This window comes from Cryptomeria japonica, chromosome 11, assembly GCF_030272615.1.
Source record: "Cryptomeria japonica chromosome 11, Sugi_1.0, whole genome shotgun sequence".
NCBI classification, from domain to species: domain Eukaryota; kingdom Viridiplantae; phylum Streptophyta; class Pinopsida; order Cupressales; family Cupressaceae; genus Cryptomeria; species Cryptomeria japonica.
Window position 1 is genome coordinate 594,103,087 of NC_081415.1, and position 27,082 is coordinate 594,130,168.

Consider the following 27,082-nt stretch of genomic DNA (forward strand, 5'->3'; position numbering starts at 1 on the left):
TGATGTAAATCTGGTAAAGCTAGAACTAGTGCGGTGCTCAAATTTTCCTTCAAATTGTCAAAAGCCTTCTGTTGTGGACCTCCCCACTGAAAAGTTGCCTTCGTACTAGTCAATGTGTACAATGATGAAGCAATAAAAGAGAAGTTTGCAATGAACTTCCTCCAGTACTGAACTGCACCTAAAAAACTCCTGACTTCTGTGACTATACTTGGCTTAGGCCATTTTACAATACAATCGACCTTCGCAGGGTCTACTTTTAGTTGACCATTCCCTACGACATAGCCTAGGTACACTATGGATGTCTTAGCAAACGCACATTTAGACATCTTTACAAAAAAAATTTCTTTCCTTAATACATCAAGGACTTTTTTAACATGAATTACATGATCTTCCCAAGACTTGCTAAATACAAGAATATCATCTAGGTAGACTATGAAAAAATCATCAATAAAAGGATGAAAGACATCATTCATGACTCTCATGAATGTAGCCGGTGCATTACAAAGCCCGAAGGGCATAACCAACCACTCGTAAAGTCCTTGTTTTGTCTTAAAAGCAGTTTTCCAAATATCATTTTCTGCAATTTGTATCTGATGATATCCACTATGCAAGTCTAACTTAGTGAAATAAATTGCATGTTTCAACTGATCAATTAAATCATCAATTCTAGGAAGAGGGTACATGTTCTTTACCGTTATCTTGTTCAGAGCCTTGTAGTCGATGCACATTCTCAAAGTCCCATCTTTCTTTGGAACCAACATAATAGGAGAACCGCAAGGAGATGTACTAGGATGAATAACTCCTTTCTCAACCAACTCTTGAACCTGCGTTTTGATCTCTTCATTTTGCAAGACTGATAACTGGTACATGCCAATGTTTGGAAGTGGCACATCCTACTGCAACTGGATCTCATGTTGTATCTCTCTCTTAGGAGGCAATTCTTTTGGTTCCTGAAACAAGTCATCGTAAGCAGAAACAACTTTGACCATTTCAGCCTTATGTTGAGGATCACATCCTTTAAATGCCTCAGATGTTTCTTCCTCTTTGGCTTTTACAAGCATTAATACAAAGTTCTTACTAGAGTTGACTAACCTTTTCATCTGACCAGCATTAACTAGTGCAATATTAGTCTTTACCTTATGTGCCCGTACAATGTATTCAACCTTATCTTTAAAAAGATGGTATTTGTTCTCCCCTCTATAGAAGATAGCCTGTCGATCATACAAATAGGGACTCCCAAGTACAAGACCACAAATATCTAAAGGGACTACATCAGCTTCTACCTCATCTACAAAGCTTGCAGTGATAGCAAATCTTATCTTACATTGTTTAGTTACTTGCAATTGTGCATCATTCCAAACCCATCCCAGAGGGTATGGTTTTGGATGAGGTGTTGTAGTCAAATTAAGCTTTTTAACAATTTCTTCAGATATCAAGTTAACTTGAGAACCCATATCAAATAATGTATCAACTTTAGTATGTTTGATAACAACCAGAATATGAAATAATTCATTCCTTTGCTTATCATTCTTAGGAGTAGAATCTTTACTTGTACTTGCACTTATATTAGAAGAACTTGTAGCTGATGAGAGAGATCTACCTTTTTCTTTACCTTGGATTCCAGCAACAACGATCTTTGTCTCATCTCCAAAGTCAGATCCAAGATCCTGTTGAACTATAGCAGTAGTCTTTTGTTTGTCTTTGTTTCCACCATATCTCTCTGGCCTATTTTCAAGGTGTAGCTTCCAGCACCTAGAATCATCATGCCTTTCTTTCTTGCAATGTGAGCATGTGGGTTTTCACCCTCTTTCTTCACTGTAGCTATCTTTTTCCCCTTCCCTTTGTTTTTGGATTTGTTCTTAGAATTAGATGGCTTCTTATCAGACTTATCAATAAAAGAACCCTTACCTCTTGACTCTAGGTGTGTGGCTTGGACACAGGCTTCATCAAAGTTACTAGGATTCAAGACCAAAATTGAATCTCTCAGATAAGAGTGAAGACCACCTATGTACTTAAGCAACATGTCCTGGGTATACAATGGAACATTTAATGTAATAGCCTTCTTTCTGAATTCATGGGTGTAATCCTAGCCAGACTGACCTTTCCCTTGCCTAAAAAGTTGCCAGTTCATCATTAACTGTTGCATATGGCCTAGGGGATAGAATTGCTTCTTGAGAGCATTAACAAAGTCTGACCAAGTTAAATTGATTTTACCATGTTGTGAAGACCCATCCCGAATTCTACTCTCCCACCAGGTTAGAGCTGTACCTCCTAACCGAAGAGTAGCTAATTGGATCCTATCAGCATCATCTAAGAGGTTTTGGACTCTACAATAGACTTCAACCTATTGAATCCAATCATCTAATTTTTCAGCATTTAATTCCCCACAATACTTTGGTAGATCAAATTTTACATCCAATTTAATCTTAGGCTTATGTGAACTCTTGAAAAGAGAAGAAGACTCAAAATGAGTAGAAGAGGGAGAAGACAGGGAAGAAGGAGAAGAAGGAGATGGGGGTGTTTTTGGAGGCTCATGGTCACCTCCTGGTCTTTTCCTTTTGTTCTCATGAGTTGCACATCTTCGCATCTTGTCCTCTCTCTCTTGTACTAAAACTTGTACAATGGTTTCCAAATTTTGAAGAGTCTTTTGAATACTCTTATCTTCGGAACCTTCTTCACCACCTTTTCCTTCCATCTGTGATGGTGGATTAGTTCTTCATTTTTCGATCTCAGGATTATATTCTTCAAGCTTGCCTTCGCCTCGTTGAATCCTGGATCTTGTTAGCATTCAATTCTGCAATACTAGTCAAACAAAGCTCTGATACCAAACTTGATTTGATTAGGATCTATGACAATTACAGACAAATGCTTAACAATATTACATAAGTTAATTCAAAGCTTTAATCTGAGCGAAATAACATAATAATGCTTAAATGAACAAAGCATAATAAAGGTAATGAACTGAAAGAAAGAGAGTAGAAAGATAGAAGACAAAACATAATTGATAACGGAGTTCGTCCGCGGGTCGGACTACATCTCCGGGTCCTGCTCCAATAGGGGGACCGATCCGATTAGCTCCAAAAACAATTACAAGTATTACAAGATATTCCCTTCAAGCACAATGGCAACATTATTCTCCAATGTGCAGGAATAATGAACAAATCTTCAAGCTCATAATCTCCTTCTCATCACCTGGATGTCTCAAAAAGGACTACTACCTCCCTTTTATACATAAAATAAGTCTAAAATAGACTAAAACCACCAACTCCCATAAATAACCCTTTACAACAAATTATTTCCTATGCATATCCCCCTTACATTCTAATTTGGCACCATTAGTCATTAGCAAGTTTATTTAACCAATATCCCCTTTAAAATAGGGATTGGCGGGCTTTGCGTTGTTTATTGTTATGGTTTTGCAATGTCATATGTACTAACTTGATTTGCATCAATTCACTTGAATGAGAAGAAACTGCTCCTGCGACCACACACTATGTGATTTGTTGCAGCCAAGGGAAGAATCAACTTTGAACCAGTCAAAGGAAATTCCTAATGTGTCATGCTTTTTAGGAGTGATACTTGCATGAACACTTTTTCTATAACAATCATAACCACCTATGGGAATGCTATTTATTAATTTATTGTAGTGAAGTTGTTATGAATTTCAGTCCTAGCAGGATTCTTCCTTAGTTCATGTTTTCTTTATCTTATTAATTAATCTCTCCCTAAATTTGGGTATCAGAAATTAGTTGGTAAGAGGAATAAGTCGAAGGTTTGAATGTATAAATGACTCTTTGTATAACCTAAAAAATTTAATGACACTCTGATTATTTTAGCACCTTTATTTTGCAAGAAAGACATGTGAATCTATAATGAATATGATACAATGAATTTCTAAATTAGTTGTGTGATTCTATAATTTCATGATTGTAAATATTTACCCACTTTCGATAAAGCTACTCTTAGTGTAGTTTAGTTTGCCTAGTTTCATTCCATGCATTTAATTTAGTTAATTTATCTACCATTTATTCTATTTTCCTATAGTAGTTATTAGCTTAATCAAATTAGATAGTGTAAGCAGCAACCAAAGGTTATTGTTCTTAAGTAGTAGTTAATGGTTGTTTTATTTCATTTTTACTAGATTAAAATTACTTCATTATAATGTTTTGTTTTCATTGCACCTGCTCTTTCTTTGACATTTTTTATCAGTTTAACCATTTTTACAAGTTGTTTTCCTCCAATTTATTTTTTTACAATCTGTATAGTTAACATAGGATAGAGACCTAGGATAAGTTCATAATGCACATATAGTGTTGATCCATTTTAAGTTATACAACCCCTAGTTTCACAAGTAAATGCAAACTTTGAGACCATGAAAGATTTCTCGGCATGGGTAGATATCCCTTAGTTGTGGAGACTTGCGACTAGTCTCGAAATTAGTTAGAATTATAAGGCTTGACATTTTTGGTGTCATTGTTGGGGGTGGTGTCAAATTATGAAACTATATAGGCTGCTTTGTAGATTCTCAATCTTTCTTAGAAATTAAAATTGTTTCTTTTAGTTTGTCAAACATTTAGATTCTTAAACAAAACTCCACAATTTTTACTAACTGTAGACACCTAAAATTGTCCTGTCTAATTAAATAAATATTTTTATTTATTTAATTATTTTATCCTAATTCTTCTATTAGTTAAATAAATCTTTATTTATTTAATTAATTCATTTATCCTCTTCTAAGCCTTTCCTCATTTAAATAAATACTTTTATTTATTTAAATTATCCTTTTCTAAATTAAATAAATATTTTTTTTTATTTAATTGATCCCATTTCCTCTATTAATTAAATAAATCTTTATTTATTTAATTAATTCATTATCCTTTTCTACTTATGACACATGTCATTCATCTCTTAATTCCTACACTACCTACCCTCTCATTATTTTATTATTTCCTCTACCTAACCTTTAATCCTAGCCAACCATTTATCTTTTACACCTCTTAATCTTATCCCTCCATTTCCTAAAGTATCTTCTATATAAGAGGATGCTTCTTTCATTATCAACCCTAATCTCCTAAGCTCAACTACACATTCAAACTTTCATATGCAATCAAGCCTTATGCGATCAAGCTATCAACCATATTTTCGTTCTTTGTTGATCTCTTGTGCACACATAAAATCTAAGATTAAATATATCAAGCAAGATCAATGGAGATAGGAAGAATGGAGATTCAAACCCTAGTGGACATGTGATGGTAAAATCTTTTGATTTTGTTGATTTTCATTATCTTAGGTAATCTTCATATGTTATGGTAGATCTTTGTTGTTGTTAGGCTAGGGTTTTGTAGTTGAATTCATTTAGTCTTTCAATATTATTGTTTTCATTATCCACTTTCACCATAAACATTTTGGCACACTCAGTGGGACTCTTGTCCCTTTTGCATTTAACATATTTGTTGCAAATTTTTGTTTTTCAAGTTGCATATCTGACATTTTCCAATAACATTTTGACATTTTCGAGTCTGCTTCTTTTGGAACCGCATTTTTGTTTTTCTGTTGCGTCTATGATCTCTAGAATCACATCTGTGTCACCAACAATATTTTACATTTTTTTATCTTGCAGAGCCATGTATGTGTTCCCGAATCGCATTTGTGATCATTTTAGCCACGTCTGTGTTGCGGAGTCACATCTCTATTCCGGAACCACGTCTATGAGGTTTAAAGTTGTCTCTGTGTTGTAGAACCACGTCTGTGTGGAATCTAATCGCGTTTGTGTTTTGTTTTATTTCAGTTTTTAGGATTTCATTTCGTCATTTTGATTTCAGATCGAGTTTATTCGATATAATATCTTGTGATCTAGCTAACAAATTAGTGTAGCTTGTCCTTGAAGCAAATCACATTTTCGAAGGCCCCTTTTTCACAAAGTCTTTTGGATCTAAAATTTACCTAACTTGTGTGCTTGCACGAGGGGTATTATTGTAAAACTACTAACAAATCTTTGTTGTAGAATTGTGGTAAGGGTTTTCTTTTGATCTTCATCGTGTGCCTTGTTTTCATAAGATTGGCAAACACTTCAATTGGTGCACTGAAATTGAACCAGTGTCTTTTGTGTCTTGGTTAATAGGCTCTTTTGTGTTTATCTTTAGAGGGCCTGCCTCCCCATGTGGTCATTAGGACTACTAGTGAGGAGGGAGCGACCCAAGTGGTGGCGAGGAAAACCCAACTCTTCCGAACCACTATTAATAATTGTATCCATGGTGAAATCCATGGGTAACGTGTGTTGATTTTTTTATACCGATACTATGTCTCCCCATAAACCCATTTGATCATATTTATTTGATTAATAGTAGGGTGTAACCCCTACCGGCTAGGAGACTTCTTTATTTCCAAAGCTGAAAGTGTCGCATGTATGGCCACATGAGCGGATGACCTTACTAGCACCTTTTTTGTTTTAGAAAGCCAAAATCCTTCTAGTTGATGGTGCAAGAGGTCAGACCTCTAGAGTGGCCCACACACATATGGCTCTTAGTATAGATACAAAGTTTGTCATGAGCAATTTTCATGGGGACCAGTGCTTGGTTGCCCCAGAGAAGTAAGTGTCGAGGGTGGAGCTAGTGGGGTCAAGCATCTAAGTATCCGCTTTGAATAGCGTAGCCTCAGGGGAAACCCCATGTGGGATCAACAACTATTGTCCTAGCCAACCATAAGAATTATGCTTATCTTCTTTTAAACATTCAAACATTCAACATCAAGCATCAAAACATTGTGTCTTTTGTGTCTTCAAGTGTATGCAAAATATTTTACATCAAACAACACACTTTTCTTTGAGTCATTTTTGAGTCCAAACACCTGCAAACATAGAGTCCTCGTCAATATTATGTCCCCTTGTCATGAAAAATGGTCAAAAATTTAGATTTGGTCACAACAAACAACTTCACAAATTGAGAAAATTACACTCAAATTCTGGAAACGCGTCTATGTCTGACACAAACACGTCTGTGTTCTGTAACCATGTCTGTGTAGGACGGAAACACGTCTTTGTTATCATAGTAAATTGTATTCACAAAATCTCATAAACATGTCTGTGCAGTGTCTAATCACGTCTATGTTGGGTAACCGTGTTTGTGAAGTATACATGCACGTCTGTGTTCAATATTGGAAAAAAATTATAGTCCAACAAACAAGAGCAATCAGTTTCAGAATTCTTGAGCTTCCTAGGTTATTTCTCCAAGTTTTCATCTAGCATTCAACCTACTTTGGGTCTCACAAAGTTCATCATTGCTTTACACCTTGCATTACATTCACACTTGTCTAAACTTGAGTCAAAAGGTCACTTGCTTGTCCTCATCTTAATTTGTCAACACAATACATACAACAACATTTTGCTAAGTGGTCCCTCATCAAGTTCTGTCACCTTTGGGTCTCATTTGGTCTTACTTAGAGTGAAGGTCAACTTACCTCACCAAGAGATCTATCATCTCCTTGAAAGTCACACCTACTAAACTACATGCATAATTGGTCTTACACTTTGGACATTGCAAGTACACCTTAGATTCATTTACATTCCATCCAACCCTTGGTCTTCCATACTCTTTCCATTTTCATCTAGTCTCACACATCTTGGTCAAGACCTAGTTCATGGTTGAAACTTGTTCCCAAAATATAGGAGAGAAGCTAAAGAGGCTCAATAGTCTGCAAACATGAGTGGCTATGAGTACGACAATGATATCTTTTTCAATTCTAATCATACCACATTACCTGACATGGACATCTATAGAAACATTTAGAATGTTGAGAACCTGGATAATACAAACAACAATGATACACACAATGACAATGTGGACAACATTTTAGTACATTTAGTAGAAGTGGAAGACTCTATTATGGATCCCCATTTTAATAGATTGGTTGAAGAGATCATGAGAAGAGATAGACAATATTTTCTACAAGTGATGGCACAAAGTGGGGTTAAGATACCTCATTAGTTTGAAATGTCTCAAATAGTGTACAATCGACCTATGCAAGAAACTCAACTCGACATGGATCAAAGGAGCCCTAATAGTGGAGGTACTAGAGGACCATGTTTTATGCCTGAGTCATCATCATCTTTGTTTCAAAAACCTGAGATCCCCAATACACATGGTCAAGCTTACGATACTCACGAAAGAACATCTCATGAACAAGTACATCTGCGCAAACCTTTATGGAAGTCTTATGCAGATAAATACACTCAATCACGTACCAATGCTAAGGACCAACCTCAAAAACAATTGGATATCTAGAGGCATGTTCAAAATTTGGACACAAGAGAACCCCATGTCAAATTTGGGGGCACTACAGAAGAACAAACTCATAAAATGCCTGTAGAATATGATATGCATGGACAAAGAAGATATTCCATTCCTCATTATGACTCTATACCAGGTGAACCCACAAAAAAACAGGAATTTTATAGAAAATTCAGAGTTGGTCAAGAAACAACCACTGAGGATCACACACAGTCTTTGTTTTTTAGGTTCTAGGTCGAAACCATGAAGAATGATGACATCCATTCCTGAATGTGCTTTTAGTGATGACAATTTGGACTCGTTCACAATCGAGACAGATGAGGAGAGTGCTAGTGATGACCTCGACAACTACCTTGATATACTTGAATATAACTATAGCTTCACCCTTACTCTGCTGAATTTGAGAATATTGAAGGCCTTCCCCTTGTTCACCACCAACTCATTGATTCGGACCATGAAGGACTTGTACAATTCAACATATTCCAAAAAGGTGAGGCCTTCATCGACTATTTAGGCATTGATATGATCTTCCGCTTGGGGACCATAAGGTAGGATACACTATAGAAATCAACACTATGACATATTTTGGTGAGGGTGTTGGGCCTTCTAGTCACAAAAATGTAAAAATAAAAATAAATCATGGGTTTTATGGTGAAAACCACATTGTGTCACTGTCTGACCCCAAAAAGGTAAAAATAAAGGATGTATCTGAGGGTGAAAACCTCTCAGAGGCACCTAAAGATGGAAGGATCGACATTCTCTCGACATCATACGAAGAAAAATCATCCATTTTAGTGGAGGAGACTATCAAAACAAACATTGGTACAGAAGAGATTCCACATAACATATTCCTAGCAAAATCTCTGACAAAGAGAGAAAAGACCGAAGTTCATAAGTTTCTTCACAGAGAGAAAAATCAATTTTGCTTGGTCATTTGCTGATATGCCTGGACTAGATCCAGATTTAGTAATGCATCATTTGACAGTTAAACCAGGAGAAAAGCCAGTGAAATAGAAATTAAGAAAGATGCATCCACAAGTGGCATTATTAATAAAGGTGGAGCTTGAAAAATTGTCGGATGTCAAATTCATACGACCAATTGATTATCCCGAATGGATCTCCAACTTAGTACTAGTCAGTAAGCCAAACCGCAACATCAAAATATGTACAGATTTCAGAGACATCAATAAAGCTTATCCTAAGGATGACTTTTCATTACCAAACATAGACCTCATAGTAGATCACACAGCAGGTCATGTGATGTTATCTTTGATGGATGGATTCTCTAGCTACAATCAAATAAAAATCGCATCTAAGGATCAACACAAAATAGTGTTTACTTGTCCCAGGGGAACTTTTTGCTGGAATGTCATGCCCTTTGGGCTAAAGAATGCAAGTGCTACATACCAAAGAGCCATGACTACTATTTTTCATGATCTTATGCATGCAATTGTAGAAGTTTATGTGGATGACCTCTTGGGAAAATCAATAGATAGAGACACACATTTAGACATTCTTTTAGTAATCTTTGATCGGTTGGAAAAATACAAAGAGACTAAATCCCAAGAAATGTGTCTTTGGGGTAACCTTCGGGAAGCTCCTTGGATACATTGTTTCAAAAAGAGGAATTGAAGCCAATCTAGCAAAATTCAAAGTGATATTAGAAATGCCACCACCAAAAAATATTAGTCAACTTTGATCTTTACAAGGAAGACTCAAGTCCATACAACGATTCATAGCACAACTTGCCAATAAATATCATCCTTTTCAGCACTTGCTACACAAAAACATCAAATTTAAATGGGATGATAATTTTCAACATGATTTTTAGATACTCAAATATTATCTTCTGAATCCGCCAATCTTGATGTCACCAGTTCCAAAATAATCCTTGTTACTCTACATATCAGCTACACCAACAACATTAGGGGCACTCTTGGTGCAACAAGATGCTAAAGGAAAAGAAAAGGCAGTCTATTACATCGGTCATACTTTAGTCGGTTATGAGCTCAACTACACACCAATTGAACGTGTGTGTCTTGTTGTGGTTTTTGCTTCATAGAAATTACGACATTACATGCTAACCCATAAAACTAAGTTGGTCACAAGGATCAATCCATTGAAGTACCTTCTCAATAAGGCGATGCTTACTGGTAGACTAGCCAAATGGGTAAAAATCTTGACTGAATTCAACATTCAATATATGGACAGAAAAGAAATAAAGGGACAAGCTATCATAGATTAGTTAGCAGATGCACCCATGATAGATGATGCTCCTCTAATTTCAAAATTTCTAGATGAATACATCCTGTCGATATTAGACACGAAGCTTTGGCAACTGTACTTTGACGGCTCATACACGCAGCATGGTGTAGGAGCTGGCATCCTCTTTATCACACCTCAAGGGGATTCTATTCCCAAATCAAACCAATTTTTATTTCCTTGCACTAATAATATAGCAAAATATGAGGCATTAACAACTAGATTACGAATTACAGTTCAGTGGAAAATCCAGGAACTTTATGTTTTTGGGGACTCTCAGCTTGTAATTCATCAAGCAACCGATGACTACCAAACCAAGGATGAAAAATTAATGCCTTACAAGAAAATGGTAGATGACTTCAAGCAATATTTCATAAAGATAACCTTTGAGCAGATAATAAGAGAATAGAATCAAGCCGCAGATGCCATGACTATTATTGCCTCACTGATTGATCTACTGCAGAATGAAACCCGCTATGAGTTCTTGGTGGATAACCTTTTGGTTCCCTTGTATGAGATCACTCCTACTAAGATGATATGTGTTGTTGGTCTTCATTCCCAGTTATACAGTTCCATCTTTACATACCTTTGTAACAACACCCTTCCTCCTGACTTATCCAAAAACCAACGTCGTAGTTTCATTCACCAATCTTCCTCATATGTCATTCTAGTCGATATCCTATACAAGTTCAGCCTTATCCACCGATCAATCAACCAGTCACTATCAAAACTCCATAGGATACAGCACAAGGCACCGAAGGTCACGAGTCTATAGCAGGAGAAGATACTACTCTAGAACCGACCTCTATAGCACCTTCAAGCACTGAAAATGTTGCAGCTGAGACATCCAGTACCAAGACACCAAAAGAAACCACAAAGGCTATAGGAACCAACCAAAGTGTTGCATCTACTAAGAAACCTACTGAGTGTTAGCAAGCCTCCCAAGCTATTGTCTTGGTCCAACCGGCAAAAGGTAAAGAGAAGAAAGTGAAAAAGCATTTTCAAAGTTTATTTATCTAAACCGATAGTGTTGCCCAATGTGGCTATATCAAAATTAAAGGGGCAAGCGCTCATTGATTTTGGTGAAATATGAAAAGCAAAGTCCGAACAAGAAAAACAAATGGCCATACAAAAGAAGAATAAAGTACTTCAGAAGGTGAAGACACTGCTATCAGATATGCTAAATACAACTACAGTGTCAACCTATGCAGCCATCCATATTCAACTAGATGAACTCCTTAATCAAATAGAAACATCCAGAGTTGATGAATCTAAGTATTTGAGCAAGCTAAAAGACAAGGAGCTTACTGCAAAAATGATAGAAGAGGTACAGAAAGCTCTAGCCATTGGCAAAGTCAAACTTGTCAAATTCTTTTCTGAGTTGTCCCCTCAACTCAAGCACATTCTTTATTTATTTCAAAAACTCTGCACATTTTCTTTATTCATTAAAGACATTAGGAATAAAATACAGAAATTGGAGAAAGAGATCACCGATCTCTCAAGCAAGTTGACCACAGAGCCAAATTCAATTCAGAATTTTTATACAAGGTTACAACAACTCATGGCTCAACAATTGGACTTAACAAATGAAGAACACAAGATCAGGATGGATATAATGCCACTCTAGAAATTATTTCTTCCACATCTTTCATCAGTCCAATAACAGATTAACCGAGCCACATGCCTATCTACTACACAAGAGGGAAGCACTTTAGATGGCTTAATATCACTATTGGTTGATATTCAAGCATAGAATTCTTTAATGGAAAGTGTAAAGGATGCACTCTTTGTCACTCTCACCGATGCTCGGAAAAAGTACAAATCCATTTTTTACCAGTTACCGCCCCTAGATGGAAATTAAGTTTTTGATGTTTATCAAAAAGGGGGAGTGATACTATATGTTTGGGGAGTGGTACTATATATTTGGGGAGTGATACAGTTTTGATACAGTATTGAGAGAATGATATAGTATTCGGAGTGTTGTATACATGGGGAGTATACCGAGCAGAATAAGCAGAGTATCCAAGAGTAGTATATAGGACAGTAAGCAGAGCACACGAGAATGGAACCAAGCATGCAAAATCAGAGTTATGTACAGTATAATGATAAGGGGAGTATATCTGCATATACTATTTCATTGACTATTGTATATACTACCAAGTATAGTCATTTTGAAAAGTATACAGATTTTTGAGTTATAACTTGAAAGTAGTTTTTGTCAAACATCTCAACTAATGTCAAAAGGGGAGATTGTTACTACTTATCAGATTGCCATTAGTTTTATGTCAAAGTTATACTATATACTCTAGTCGGTTAACACTACCGAATCATGCAGTCGATATACACAAAGAAGTCGGTATGCACAATCTAGTTGGTTAAAGAAGAAAGCAGTCACAGAACGCAGTATACACCGAGCTGTCTACCGAGTATCTTTTTCATGTCTACTAAGCAGCAAAGATGACACACCGAGTTGATATACACTGAGTGAAACATGTTACCAGATTCATTGAACTTGGACATGCACATGAAAACGTGTTACAAGATCAAGGCACATCTAACCGTTATCACATTGGAAATTGCACTAGAAGATTGTGTATGATTTCAAGGTCATCTAACCAATGAAATATTTTGTATAGTTATTCATTCGATAAATCGTGTTTGTAAAATCGAAGCAATGAATTGGATCACTGATATAAGATATCTATTTATACAGCATGAGTTAAGGGTGTATGCATGAAAAAAAATAAGACTGTTACAGAGACACAGAGGTCACCGAGAAGGTTTTCAGAGAACAGTCGAAGAACAGAGTAAACAAAAAGGGTTTATCGAGTTACTATATGGGTTACCAAGGTATGCTATAAGCAAGGTAATCTATTCTAAGCACATAGAATCTGCTATAACATTTCAGATGTAAAGTTGCAGATATTTGTAATGATTTTATTGTAATATTGTGAAGTTGAAAGAGAAACCTTTAATAGGGTAAAAGACTCTAACCAAGTCTATAATTTGTAAAGCCTCTAACCAGGTGCAGCATTTAGATCAAGTTTTGTAAAATCCTTTAGCAAGGTAGATCTAATAGATCTTGTTACTCCTAACAGGGTAAGCTATCAGAAATAGCTAATATGTAGCTCTAACCGAGCACTCTTTATTATTGCAATAGTGAACTTGTTGGTGCCATCCCCACTGTAGTTTTTCTCTCTAACCAAGAGTTTCTGCGTGACCAAAATATATGTGTTATGGAGTGAATCATGTATGATTGTTATCTATTTGTTTAAGCTTTATTTTATGTTACTACACTATTCAGTTTATGCATAACTGTAAAGTTATTATTCAAGAAAAGTTTTGGAGTACTGATTCACCCCTCCCCTCTCAATACATTAGCTTTCCATATTGGGCCTAACAATTGGTATCAGAGCTTGAATCTTAGAAAAGGGTTTAACTACTTAAAGAGAAAGATCTTATCAATGGAAGGCTATAAATGATCTCAGAGGATTGTGTATCTGTAAGAAGAGCTGGATCATGCTAATCAAGTGATTGCAGACATGCAAAAGCAGATGCAAAAATCTCTGAAAGTAAGAAGAAGATTATCTGATGATTTGCAGGATTCTCAAGAGTTAGTGGAACTAATTGAGACATCATCTGAGAACAGTATATCTGAAGAGACTGAAGAAATGATTGAAGTATTGAAAGAAAAGAACAAAGCACTGGTTGATCAACTAAAAGCAATGAAAAGAGAACATCAACATTTCAGCACACAAATGAGTGAAAATCTAGATGCATTGAGAACAGCTGAGGACAAAGAAAGAGATCTAGAAAGAGAGAGAAAACAACTTGAAGTCTTAGTATCTGATAAGAATGATGAAATCGTAAGGTTGACTGGGATTCAACAAAACCTATCAGATCAACTAGGTTATGCACATCATGAAGCAATTTTAAAGAATGATGAGAACCAAGCATTGAGACTTGAAGTATCAAGGTTGACAGATGAACTTGAAACAGAAAATAAATCTAAAGAAACACTGAAGAAGAGTTATGAAGCATCAAAGACGTTGGATGAGAAACTGAATACAAGAAGACCCAACAAAGATGCAGGACTCAGTTACAAAGGAAAAGACTCTACCTAGAAAGGAATTCATACTACCGAGAGAGGAGAATCATCAAAGCAAGCTGGAAACAAGAATAACATCAAAAGAAAGAAGCCTATATGCTACTACTGTGGAAATAAGGGTCATACTACCAACATATGCCAAATCAGAAAAGGTAAGCAGCCGAATGTCACAAAGTCCAATGGTTATTGTTACAATTGCAATAAATATGGTCACACGTCTAATCAATGTAGGATAAAGTCTATTAACAATTATCAGAAGGCAAAATTCAAAGGGTTTTGTAGAAACTGCAATAGATATGGACATAGTACCGCAAAGTGTTGGTTTAAGCAAAAGAACTACATGTGGTATGCACACCGAGCAAACACTAGAGGTTATCGAACTTACACAGATCCTTACCGACAATATGCAGCAGTACCATGGGATTACAATACAAGGATATGGTGTGAATGTTGTGGAAGATATGGACTTATTAGTGCCAACTATTTTATAAGGTTTGGAATGAACAACCGAAGATCATGGAGAAATCCTGGTATGGCATGTTTTCATTGTCACAAGGTTGGACACTTGGCTCGAGATTGTAGAGATCAACCTAGAAAAGACACTGAAGAAATAAAAGAAAAATTACAGATGATTTGGAAAAAGAAGAAAGTTGTGTCAAATGAAGAAAGCACCTTAATTACCTACCAAGTTAGGTGCACCTATTCTAAATTAATTGGTAAAGGTATGAAGGGACTGCATTCTCTGAAGGTTAAAATCATAACAATTCCTATTCTATTATGTACTAAATTCAAAATCTGCATAGTTAAGATGTATTAGTAAGTTTGAAGTTCTATCAAAGTCTTTTGAAGCACCTTACAGGAAACCTGTCAAGTCGGTGAATACAGGAAACCTGTCAAGTTAGTAAATGAAGGAAATCTGGTTACTCGATTAAAATACAAAAAGGAAAGGAAGTTTAAGAGGAATCGGTGCATTTAATATTTTTGACCTAACCCGCACGAAACCCGATAAGGTATTTTGTGTACTTAAAAGCATTTTCACGGTCATTTTTATTCACCAAGTTTTTGAAAGAGAAGAGTAGAGAGAATCAAGGTGATCAAACCTCATTCAAAGAAAATCCAAGGTATTTACATCAAATCTCAACATATTGTTAAGCTGGTTTACCGATCTTGTTCCCATTATTTGGTAAGTATATAGTGTCTATCATTTGAAATTTTGAAACCCTAAGGACTCTTTACTAGTTTTTACCTAGAATCTTCAATGGCGCCCAAGATCCAAGATCCCATTGTTGTTAAGAACTTAGAGAAGCCCTCACTGAAATACTCTTTGCCTCCCAAAGTCACTTCTGAACCGGATGACAAAACCGCCTTTTCACTCATCCCGGATCGAGTATTGTTAATCGAAGATGTGAGATTCTTCACCCAATGTTGTGTTGAAGAACTCGGTCATGTTGAAATCAGAGACACCTATGATGAATTATGTATTGATGGTGTATTAAATAGCAAGTATGAACACATCAAAATAAAAGGATTAACTGAAGCCCTAACCTACTCTCGTGTGTTCAAACCCTAGTGGGTCAAGTTTGTTCTAAGTAGAGTTCATGATGATTTCATGTGGCTACAAGAGCAACCATTTAAAATCACCAAGGAAATCATTCATGTGATCACTGGTTATCCTATCTATGATCATGCATGAGCTCAAAAGATGATATCACAGAAGGAATTGATTTGTTTAACTGGAGTAGAATCTGATTACAGAGGACTGAAACTGAACAATGTCACTGATGTAGAACTTAAGTTTGCTATTAGAGTAATTGGTTACTGTTTCTTCCAATCAGCAAGGTAAAACAGTGTACCATGTGTAGCAGTTGACTTAGCTTATAAAATTGTGAAAAAGGGGATGAAAATTGACTTATGTGAGGTGTTATTGAAGAATCTGTTTGAAAATCTGAACACAATAAGGAAGCCAAAGAAGAACAACTCGGCAAATACACTAAAATTTGGTTCACTTCTTTCTATGCATGTTTTTCTACTTTGAAAAATTCTTTCCATTAGTCGGTAAAGTAGTTTGGGAGCTATACCGACCAATCACCCATCAGATTAATGACTTCATCAAGAAGTTAGGAGATCATTTCAATGATATAATGGATGATTATTTCAGTAACTTTCAGGAGAAGATGCACAACAGGTACTGAATTCCACCCCAGCTAGTGGAGAAATATAAATATATATGCTTTGAGGTAGAAACTGACTACTGTTATGTGAATGCTATGGAACCGAGGACTCAATCCTTGTCACCAATGGGTTACAAGATTGACTTTGACATCACAAAACAACAAATTGATGCATTTCTTACATTACCAAGACATGCTACCGAGTTGAGGTATGGAACCTATGAAGAAGTAAAGGAAAAGGTAAAAATGAATATTGTAGTACCCAAAGCTACAACAAAAGCAACAAAGATGATAAAGGTTTTAACGGAGAAATTCGGAGAAGATTCTTCCTCCACACCTATCAGAGGCACTCTTTCCATCATCGAAGAGGAATCAGAAGCTCAAGAGGCAGCTATAACACTACGCACTAAACTGCCTAAGGGTAAAGTTTTAAAAAGAAAGAAACAGGACACTTCAAAGGCCCTACCGACTCCTCCAACAAAGAGACCTAACACTAGAGCATCAGCAGCATCACCAAGTAAGAAACAAAAGAGTGTTACTGCTCCCAAGGTAACAAAGACATACAAGAAATCTACTCAGAGACTCATTTTGGCAAAAGAGTCTAGTGATACAGAATCTGAAGATGCAAACAAATTCCAAATTGTCAAGAGCAAGAAGGTAAATATACATAGTGTTGACAACTTCTGTGCTAATCTGAAAGAATATGGCAGATTTGGTTCATTTAGATATGTCAAGTATGAAACTAGAAATAATAATAAGAAGAGACAAATTCAAGAAGTTGTCATCTGCACAATTCTGAAGTTCCGGTTAGCTCCATTGGTACTAGTAAAGTCAGTTCCAAATGAACTTTACTTGCATATTGATAATAGGTGGAAGTATGCAATGGACTCAAAGAAACAAATCATAGAAAGAAGTCTAGTCCATCTATTTCCTGATATGTTAGTAGCCGAAATAAAGGAACATCTAACAACCTACAATTCAAAGTTTCTTGTCAAACAAAGAGCCTTAAAACTGATGAATGGGCTATATATTGACGTAGAAAATGAGACAAAAGCAAAGTGGCAAGAACTCTTCAAATTCAAGGATGCCAATGAACAACCTCCAGTTGAAATCGTTGATGTCACCGAGCAAGGTCCTGATGCTACCAAACAAGACCCGACTGACACTATTCAAATAGATGAAGATGTCATGGATACAAAGGAATCGAAGCAGGAAATGATAGAAGGCACTACATATGCAAAACTTGTATCTAGTGAATCTATTTTAGAACAAGTTCAGCCTTATCTACCGATCAATCAACCTGTCTCTACCGAAGCTCCTCAGGATATAGCACAAGGCATCGAAGGTCACAAGTCTATAGTAGGAGAAGATACTAATCTAGAACCGACCTCTCAAGCACCTTCGAGCACTAAAAATGTTGCAGCTGAGACACCCAGTATCGAGACACCAAAAGACACCACAGAGGCTGTAGGAACCAACCAAAGTGTTGCATCTACCGAGCAACCTACCGAGGGTCAGAAAGCCTCCCAAGCTATTGTCTTGGTCCAACCGGCAAAAGGTAAAGAGAAGAAAGTGAAAAAGCATAGTTTCAAAGTTGATTTATCTAAATCGATAGTGTTGCCCAATGTGGATATATCAAAATTAAAGGGGCAAGCGCTCATTGATTTTGGTGAACTATGCAAAGCAAAGGCCGAACAAGAAAAACACATGGCCATACAAAAGAAGAATAAAGTAATTCAGAAGGTGAAGACACTTCTATCAGATATGCTACCTACAGCTATAGTGTCAACCGATGCAGCCATCCATATTGAACTGGATGAACTCCTTAATCAAATAGAAACATCCGGAGTTGATGCATCTGAGTATTTGAGCAAGCTAAAAGACAAGGAGCTTATTGCAAAAAAGATAGAAGAGGTACAGAAAGCTCTATCCATTGGCAAAGTCAAACTTGTCAAATTCATTGCTGAGTTGTCCCCTCAACTCAAGCACATTCTTTATTTATTTCAAAAACTCTGCACATTTTCTTTATTCATTAAAGACATTAAGAATAACACAGAGACAATTGAGAAAGAGATCACCAATCTCTCAAGCAAGTTGACCACAAAGCCAAATTCAATTCAAAAATTTTATACAAGGTTACAATAGCTCATGGCACAACAATTGGACTTAAGAAATGAAGAACACAAGATCAGGATGGATATAATGACACTCTAGACATTATTTCTTCCACATCTTTCATCAGTCCAAGAACAGATTAACTAAGCCACACGCCTATCTACTACACAAGAGGGAAGCACTTTAGATGGCTTAATATCACTATTGGCTGATATTCAAGCACATAATTCTTTAATGGAAAGTGTAAAGGATGCACTCTCTGTCGCTCTCACCAATGCCCGAAAAAAGTACAAATCCATTTTTGACCAGTTACCGCCCTCGGATGGAAATTAAGTTTTTGATGTTTATCAAAAAGGTGGAGTGATACTATATGTTTGGGGAGTGATACTATATATTTGGGGAGTGATACAGTTTTGATACAGTATTGAGAGAATGATATAGTATTCGGAGTATTGTATACAGGGGGAGTATACCGAGCAGAATAAGCAGAGTATCCAAGAGCAATATATAGGATAGTAAGCAGAGCACACAAGAATGGAACCGAGCATGCAAAATCAAAGTTATGTATAGTATAATGATAAGGGGAGTATATTTGCATATACTATTTCATTAAATATTGTATATACTACCAAGTATAGTCATTTTGCAAAGTATATAGATTTTTGAATTATAACTTTGAAAGTAGTTTTGTCAAACATCTCAACTAATGTCAAAAGGGGAGATTGTTACTACTTATCAGATTGCCATTAGTTTTATGTCAAAGTTATACTATATACTCTAGTCGGTTAACACTACCAAATCATGTAGTCGGTATACACAGAGAAGTCGGTATGCACAGTCTAGTCGATTACAGAAGAAAGCAGTCACAAAACGCAGTATACACCGAGCTATCTACCGAGTACCCTTTTCATGTCTACCAAGCAGCAAAGATGACACACCGAGTTGATATACACCAAGTGAAACATGTTACTAGATTCATTGAACCTGGACATACACATGAAAATGTGTTACAAGATCAAGGCACATCTAACCATTATCACATTGTAAATTGCACTAGAAGATTGTGTATGATTACGAGGTCATCTAGCCAATGAAATATTTTGTATAGTTATTCATTCGATAAATCATGTTTGTAAGATCAAAGCAATGAATTGGATCACCGATATAAGAGATCTATTTATACAGCATGAGTTAAGGGTGTATGCATGAAAAAAAAAAAGAAGACTATTACAAAGACACAGAGGTCACCGAGAAGGTTTTCAGAGAAAAGTCAAAGAACAGAGTAAACAGAAAGGGTTTATCGAGTTACTATATGGGTTACCGAGGTATGGTATAAGCAAGGTAATCCATTCTGAGCACATAGAATCTGCTATAACATTTCAGATGTAAAGTTGCAGATATTTGTAATGATTTTATTGTAATATTGTGAAGCTGAAAAAGAAACCTTTAACAGGGTAAAAGACTCTAACCAAGTCTATCAATTGTAAAGCCTCTAACCAGGTGCAGCATTTAGATCAAGTGTTGTAAAATCCTTTAGCAAGGTAGATCTAATAGATCTCGTTACTCCTAGCAGGGTAAGCTATTAGAAATAGCTAATATGTAGCTCTAACTGAGCACTCTTTATTATTGCACTTTTGGATGAACAAAGACAAACTACTTTTAATCACCTCAAGGCTTATCAACAACAAATGAGTCATAGTTACAATCATAAGGTAAATCCTTGCACATTTGAGGTGGGTGACTTAGTTCTCAGAGAAAATCCTAAAAATCAGCAAGACAGAGAGAAGAAGGGCAAGTTTGAACTGAATTGGCTTGGTCCTTACATCATCACAATAGTTTATGGATCTGATTCATATTAGCTTTTGACACCATAGGGAGAACCTTTCGAAGATCCTATCAACAGCATGCACCTTCGTGGGTTTTACACATAGCTCTTCAGAGTATCCTAATTCCAAAATACAAAAAAAAAATTTTAAAAAAATTAAAAAATACAAAAAAATCATAAAATATAAAAATCGTTACTTGGTGAAAACCTGACAAACAGGCGCCTTGTGACACAAAAAAAAATTGGAAAAATCAAAAAACAAGTAAAGAGAAATAAATTCATCCAATGGTGAAAACCACTTTGGTGGTGCGCTAGGCAAGTACCATGGTAAAAACCAGGTTACTGGTGCCATGTGTAGAGACATTCCTCCTCCCTCCTTCAAGATTCAATCTCATCCTTTGCACACACTCACGGCCTAAGATTGGCTTTTTATTGATCTACCTAAGTTTAGTTAGCCATTCATAATAATCCTCCCTTTTCACCCTTTTCTATTCATAATAAATCAGCTCTTATATGTGGCTAAGGAAAATCCTAAGTCTAGTGATGGGTGTGGAACTAAGAGTATCACATGTTCTGAGGAGTACAATTTCTTCCAGTTTTCTTCGGTCTATCTGCGCACAATCCACAATACAGCAACACTTGCATCGCCAATCGGCAATAAAGTTCCATCTTCTTCGCAATAAAATTTCATTTTCATGGATTTGGTTAGTTTCAAATGAGACACAAACAACAACAATGGGCTTCAACAAATCAAATCTTTCAACAGACTCAGACAACATTATGGTTCAAGTGCTATCTATCCTTTTGTGAATGAAAACATTGTGACCACAATAAAATAGACTTATACAAGTGACAAGAGACACTAAACTTGAGGACTACAGTGGATGTTGGTGTTGAGTCTTGGTCTTCTTTTTATTTTATCTTTTGGTGACATGTCTTTTAGCTTTTCTAGAATGTCTCTGACTAGAGATTCTATCTCCAGGATTTCTTTGACTAGAAAGGTGAGGATGGGATATGTTCTCCTTTTGTTTTTGTTGTCTGTGGATTGTCTCTTAGTAATGCTATGACTTGTCCAAGGATATGAGGACAGTGTCCTTCTAGTGTGAACTAGGGCATTCCTTGTTTGTCACTATCTGATCTCCATGCAAATGGTTACAATGACTTTTTTGGTTGAACCTATATCTGGATTGTCATAACCTATTTTCCATAATAAAGATCAATGATGATAAAGCACAAGAATCTCTTTCACTTTCATATCTTCTATCTTCAATCCCCCTTTCTTGATTGACCTCCATCATCCTTCCTGAGTCCGTGTAGCCCGCTATCACATGACTAAGTATAATGGCACATGCAAAATATTTGCATTTCATATAGTTTGCACTTGCATTACCACATATTAGCATTTCATACATATAGACATCACAATTGCACCATATCCTGCACACAACACATGTTAGACCATTTTACACTCTCATCATGTAATTAGTTATTTGTATTATCATATTCATCTGCATTTCATACATATGCATAACATATAAAAAAATAAAAGAACAATATATATTTGCATCCATATCATAAGCATTATATAGAAGCAACGTCACATATTTATCATGTACATATTTGCATCCATATCATTTGCATCCATATCATAAGCATCCATATTTGTATTTTATCATGTACATATTTGCATCCATATCATAAGCATCATATAGAAATATGCATCATATAGACGCAACGTCACATAGGTACAAATGAATATAGTTGTCGCAAGGATGAATCATCTCATATATATATCTCAAATCATAAGTGCCATGATACAATGATGTCAAAATACATATGGTTATACAATCACCCGAAGGTGTCTACATCATCATACAACAATGGTACAAAACTGATACATAGGAAGCCCTCTAAAGCTATGATGAACTCCCTCCCTTGGAGCCAACTAGCCTCGACGGAGTTTGAGCCCTAGAAGTTCCCACCCCAGGATCATCTCTCCTTCTACATCTATCTGGTGGTGGTGAAGGACCCATGACCCCACCACTAGATGCCTATCTCTTGTCTCTCCCTCCAGTGGTCGACGTAGTCCACGATGGTCTCTGAAAGCTTATATCCCACTGATCTAGTGGCACCACTCCATAATACAAGTCCCTCCAGTAAGATATCTCTTCCCCTACCCATAGAACATAGGTGTATCTGGCACGTGTGTCCTCTATTGCCTGCCTGCCTACCCTCAGTGTTGTCTTAGCCTTCATCTAGCACTGAATAGTATGATCTCTCTCCCGCTCAGTGTCCCTCAGCTATATCCTGAGCCTAGTCCCATCTCGCTCCAGATCCTGGATCTCATCTTCCTATCCCTAGAAGATATCTCTCAAGGATGGTAGCTCATCCTTCTCATCTCCTCCCATCTCCCCCTATCCCTGTGGCTATTCCTATCCCTATCCATGTACTTGTCTGGGAACCTGTGTTGTTGGCACTTGTAAAGGAAATCCGCCTCTACCCCTGACTACATGCACCTATCTCTCCTCTTTGCCCTCTCTCCTCTGAGCTACCCTCCTCTCTACCACTGCACCTCGCCTCTACCATTGGCCTCTACCTCCACCATCCCCACTATCATCTCCACCATCACCCTGTATGGCTCCCCTAGATCCATCAACCGTGGAAATGGATGCTTTGCCCAATATGCACTATACTCAGCAACCATCCCTGCATCCTCCACATTTGCCCAAATATCCCAAGGAATTGGAACCATCTCTAGAATCTGTGTCACATTCTGATCATAAGATAATAATGGATCCAAATGAGCTTGACCCCTCATTGTCTATGCATACATCCCTAAGCCACATGGCATCCAATGTATCCTGCCAAACTACCTGCATACTCTATCAATCAACTATCACTCAATAACATATGCTGTCTGTTAGGTCCCAGAGACAACTGAGAGGGGGGTTGAATCAGTTGTCCAATAAATTCAACTAAAATTAACTTAAGAAAAACTTAATGCTTAATATCGGTAAACCAAACTTTATGTTAGTAAACAGTTTTATCGGTTAATTGCAGTACTAGTAAAGATTAATGTATGAAACAAAAAGACAATAACATCCACAATACATAACACAAATATTTGTATGTGGAAACCCTGTAAGGGAAAAAACCACGATGGGAATCCTTACCCACAATCAAATGATACTAGTGTGGATAGTATGTGTATACAATATGGATTCTGCAAATGCAGAAAGGCCAGCTACCTAGAGCTCATTGCTCAATCACAAAATGAGAGTCACACTGACTACAATTGGATGGTTAAATCCAATGATAATGTACTGCATAAAATAGCATCTTCATATGTTGGATTCAGTACCGGTTTAGTTCTGACTGCCTTCACAAAAACCTTCCTTCAAATGATTTCTGCATGTATAGCTTTTCTTATTTCACATATACCTTATTATAAATCCTTTTTCCCAATCGCATATCAATCTCACAAATGAGATCTTACATTTATACCATAACCTAAGACCAATTGAATAGGTTGGCTCACTAAAAGATATTACAATAAAATCAATTACAAATAAATCAATATCTGATGCATCAAGATTGGCTCAATGCATTTACAATAATAATAAATCATATCCATAACTTGTCATGTTGATCTAGAATAGATATGCCTATCCGTGCTTATCCTGGACCTATTTGCCGGTAACAGCAAATATACAAACCCAAATAAACAAATAACCAAATCGCCAAAACCAAGTAATCAAATAGTCTCCAATTCATTCCAAGTAGTCTCCAAGTCATTCCAAGTGTCGATGAATAATATAACCTATCAGTGAACCAAATACCGGTGACTGTGCATAAGTCTCTGACTTGCCGGTGAACATAACCAAAGATCTCCAAATGCTGATAAATGTTGACAAGTGATGACATATCCAAAATACCAACAGTGTCCTCCCGATCAGATACCTACTCCTACACACATATGGCAGCTCCAACGCGTCATCTTCCCACTCCTCACAATCTCGATAAGGCCTCCATATCACACTGTCTATCTCATCGATCACCTGGCGCCAATACTCTAGCCTCCCATTTTGTGGCTGGGAAGTAACCATATCATACAGATGCACATAATTGTGCCCATGTCCCCTGCCTCTAAAGTGTATCAATCGTGTAACCGGAAGATGCTCATATGCCCATACCTACAATAATGTTACTCTGCACCCCAATCTTGTTGATCCATGATACAAAAATTGATGTAGCTCATAGTACAAGTGTGCCAATAGACATGACCCCCATACAAACCTGGTGTGCTCAGTCACCAATGTCTCTAGAGTCCTCCCCCATCCCACAGCCAACCCTTGCATCGCCCTATCCAGACACAGGAACCTGTTGATAACTCCTGCCAGCACCACCGGTAGTGCCAATCTTGTCACTTTCATGGTGTCCCAAGACACATCTCTTGCCCTAATCTTGAGTCCTGGATCCTGAAACACTCATCTCAGTGCATCCATGTCTCCCTCTTGATCGTAAGGAACTAACTTCCCAATGATTGGTATCCTCAGTATCCTATACACATCCTCTAGGGTGACTATAATCTTACCCATTGGCAAATGAAATGTGCATGTCTCTGAGTGTCAACTCTCAGCTAATGCAGTCAACAATCCCATGTTCACCTAAAACTTAGGCATATACATAATGTATTGCAATCTCATAGCCTCAACTGCTACTCTATCCTTAAATGTCAACTCTACTTGTAACCCCTAAGTCAAAGGGAATCTCTCCGATGACTCCTGCATCAGTAGGTCCTCCTGCAGTCAACCAAACCAACTATGTCAATCCTAGTACTATTCCCTGCTCATTACAAAGTCCTTCTTTTTTATCCTAGTGCTGATATCTATCATATGGCACTCTATCCTAGTAGTACTCCTTGTTCATCACAAAGTGATTTTCTTTTATCCGAGTGCTTATATCTATCATATGGCACTATATCCTAGTATTACTCCATGTTCATCACAAAGTGTTGCTTTTATCTTTTCTTTTAGGGCACCTACTTGAGTGTATCCTCTTGAGTAGCTTATCCAATTGACAACGTATGTTCTATCACAGAATTGTCAATTTCAGCCTTATCCAATTGACGTATGTTCTATCACAGAATTGTCAATTTCTATGGTACTCCATATTCATCACAAAGTGCCTTGCTCTATCCTATCCTAGGGCCTCTTCTTGAGTGTATCCTCTTGAGTAGTTTCCTGATTGGCAACATATGTTCTATCATAGAATTGTCAATCCTAGCCCTATTTGTTATCCTAGTCTTCCCTAGAGGACCTTCTTGAGTGAATCTTCTTAGCAACATATCCAATCGACAACGTATGTTTATCACAGAACTACTGATTTGACCTTGAAGACATAAACATGCATTCATGACACAAACATGCTTACATACTTCACAAACGTTTCTTTCATAGACGTGCCTAAAATACACAGACGTGGCTACCCTGCATAAACGTGCCTTCATTTTGCAAACGTGCTTGCATCTGACATAGACACTTTTACAAACACAAACGTGGTTAGATTCTACACAGATGTGCCTAACCTACCTAGACGCACCTGGCACTTGTTATCACTGTTTAAAAATGGGTTTTCCTTTCCCATAAATTGGCTAAGTTTTGAAATTTTGAATTAGGCATGCTCTCAATTGCTTTAGCTCTATGTTAGGTCTTACGGGTTTAGGGTTTTAATTCTAAATCGTTCAATGTTTTATCAAAAACCCTTTGGTTTCTATTTTGCGTTACTGTATCCACCTAAGTAATGGGTCTCAGGTTCGTAGGAAGTGTCCCCCCTTATCATTTGCCTAGGCGATTGTCGAATTAATTGAAAAATTTATGCCTTATGTCTTTTCTTCCTAATGTTGTTAGATCCGGTAAGTTGTGTGCAGTTCTCAAGAAGATCTATGGTTTTCACTATTTCGTTAGGCGAAGTTGCGCATGGTTTAAGACTTGCGAAATGGTGAAAAGGAGAAGCGTTCTAAATGGCATTTTTGGTCCAGATTAAAGAGGCTTCATCTTGTCCAAGATCCAACGGCTGGCATTATGGAGCAGCCTGAACTTGCAAGTGATATACCTTTTGCAAAATGGCAAAAGTGTCTAGTGGGACCCTGCATGTGAGGATTTTCTAAGTGACTAAAAGGTGATCAAGACCAATCTGATCTGATGGTTCGTGTTGTTTTGCAAGATGAAAATGCTCGACAGTTATCTTTCGTGAAATGGCGAAATGAAATGGCACTCCATGTAGACGGTCCAGCTGGTTGAGAGGGTGAGTAAGA